Source organism: Danio aesculapii, chromosome 14, assembly GCF_903798145.1.
Source record: "Danio aesculapii chromosome 14, fDanAes4.1, whole genome shotgun sequence".
Classification (NCBI taxonomy): domain Eukaryota; kingdom Metazoa; phylum Chordata; class Actinopteri; order Cypriniformes; family Danionidae; genus Danio; species Danio aesculapii.
The window spans coordinates 55,517,294-55,519,793 of NC_079448.1; the positions used below are offsets into that span (position 1 = coordinate 55,517,294).

At 31.8% G+C, this 2,500-nt stretch overlaps 1 protein-coding gene across 1 annotated transcript in view; it reads right to left on the reverse strand.

Annotated features, from left to right (window-relative positions):
* Nucleotides 1–2,500, reverse strand: part of LOC130241275 (diacylglycerol kinase theta) — a 71,680-nt gene that overhangs the window by 32,259 nt on the left and 36,921 nt on the right. The window lies entirely within an intron of this gene.

Below are 2,500 nucleotides of genomic sequence, written 5' to 3' on the forward strand. Positions count from 1 at the left end.
CATGTTCTGCGTAAAATACAGTTGAAGACAAATTACTGTGAAATTTGTATTATTTTTCATATCTTTCCCAATTCTTTCCCAATTCTAATTCTTACAGTATTTCCTATTACATTTTTTTTTTATCTGGAGAAAATCTTTTTTTTCTATTAGTTTGGCTGGAATTAAAAAAAAATAAATAAATATAAATATAAATAACTTATAATGTCTTAATAACCTTATTTTATTTTTTTTTAAAATAATATATTTATATTTTTATTATTAACTCAGTGCATTAACTAATAATAACAAGCACAACTCTAGATTTAATAATGCATTAGTACATGTTGAACGATGATTAATAAACACTGTACAAGTATTGTTTATTTTTAGTCTATGTTAGTAAATACATTAGCTAATAATAAACCCCTTGAGAGAGAATCAGTGATGACTAAATATTCATTTTTGGGTGAACTGTCCCTTTAAAAGCCTTTTAAAGCTGAGATTATGGAAAGTGGCTTTACATTTCTGATATATACTTGAGCTGTTCGGCCAATCACAGCGCAGCAGGAGCTCAGCTGGCCAAGCAGAGCAGTATGAAGGCGGGGCTTATGGAAGCAGAAGTCAATTAGAGGCAGAAATAGAGCTGCTGTAATATTATAACAAAGAGCCTTTCAGATGGAGAGCCTGCAGCGTGTCCTGGAAAAACCTCCAGTGCTTACATCACACTGAAACACTGATGATGCTGCTGTTCAGAGGGACACCGTAATGCTGTTTATGACCCCGAGCTAAATAAAACATCATGCACAAACAGCGGAGAGATGCTCTGCTAAATTCAATGGTGCTCGCTCACACACACACACACACACACAGCTGACCACAAAACAGCCAAAACAAAACTCAGAAGAGACTCATGGTCATACAATTAGAGCAAAGTGATGATTCTGTGCAATTTGTGGCTAATTTAAATGAATGTGAGAAATAAAATAAATGAATTTAATGCCAAAAATGAGCAGAAGTACTTCTATTTCTTTGCATAATTAATATGCACTGAGATGTACAGATATATGGGATTTAAACACTGCCTTTATTGACTTTAGGAGCTTTTAACCTGTACTACAGAAATCAAAACCAAACATACCAAAAATAAAATAAAATAAAAAAATACAAAGATAAATAATACAAATATATAAGATAAATGTAGAATATAATTATTATGGAAGAGTACTGTAACACGGGGAGTGACAGAGACAACTGAGGTTTGGATCCACTTGCAGGTTTATTCAAAGTCAGGCAAGCAATAGTCAACACAGGTGCAAACAGATGTGTAAAGGCAGTGCAGAATCGTAATATAAACACAGGCGAGAGGTTGGAAGGCAGGCGGCAAACAGGGACAATAAGATAAACTAGGCTAAGGTCAAGGAAAGGAAAACCGCGTTGAATTGTCACTATACAGATAACAAGACTCGGCAAGGAAGTGAGTGTGTGTGCTGCTAAAGTAGTGTGTGTAATCAATCCAAAAGCAGCATCAGCTGTGGGAGTCTAATCAGTGGAGACTTGGAGCAGGTGTGTGGCATGACTGAACATGTAGTCCATAAGTTGTAGTCCATGTGAATGTGTGTGAGATCCAGCGATCTTGGGAGTATGATCGCTGATGATCGTGTCAAGTATAATTTACAGTTGAAATGTGACATGTCCATGTACAATATCTCTCCTTGTGTTGTTTTGTTTACTTTTTCTGCATTGCTAAAATTTGTATATTCCACAAAAATACAAAAAGAAGTTATTTAAAACTTGCCAGAATTCCCTAAGCATTTTTATTTTAATGTAATAATATTCTATCACTTAGTTTGAAGTAGCTTTTTGAATACAAAAATATTTAACCAGAAGTCCAGTGTGTAGTATGAAAGGATGAATGCAAGTAAAGTCTGAAAGCAACAAATTTTATGTCAAATTAAAAATATGTATAACGAGTTCCACAGAAATATTAAATGTTTTTTAATCAATAACATCAATAATGAATAAATCATTTATAAATATACATATTAGTACTGGGCAAAAATTTACCGTAATTACTCACATACAAAATAAGTTTGTTTTCACATTTTTTGTGTGTGCTGTGCATATTTATTATGTGTAAATATATAGACACATGCATGCATATATTTGAGAAAATGTTTATTTGTATAAATACATATACATATACACATATACACATATACATATATATATATATATATATATATATATATATATATATATATATATATATATATATATATATATATATATGTATACACACAGTTGAAGTCAGAATTATTGACATGTTGTTTAACAGAGCAAGAAAATCTGCACAGTATGTCTGATAATGTTTTTTCTTCTGGAGAAAGTCTCCTTTGTTTTATTTCAGCTAGAATAAAAGCAGTTTTTAATTGTTTTAAGGTCAATATTATTAGCCCCTTTAAGCTATATATTTTCTCGATAGTCTAAAGAACAAACCACCATGATACAATAACTTGCCTAA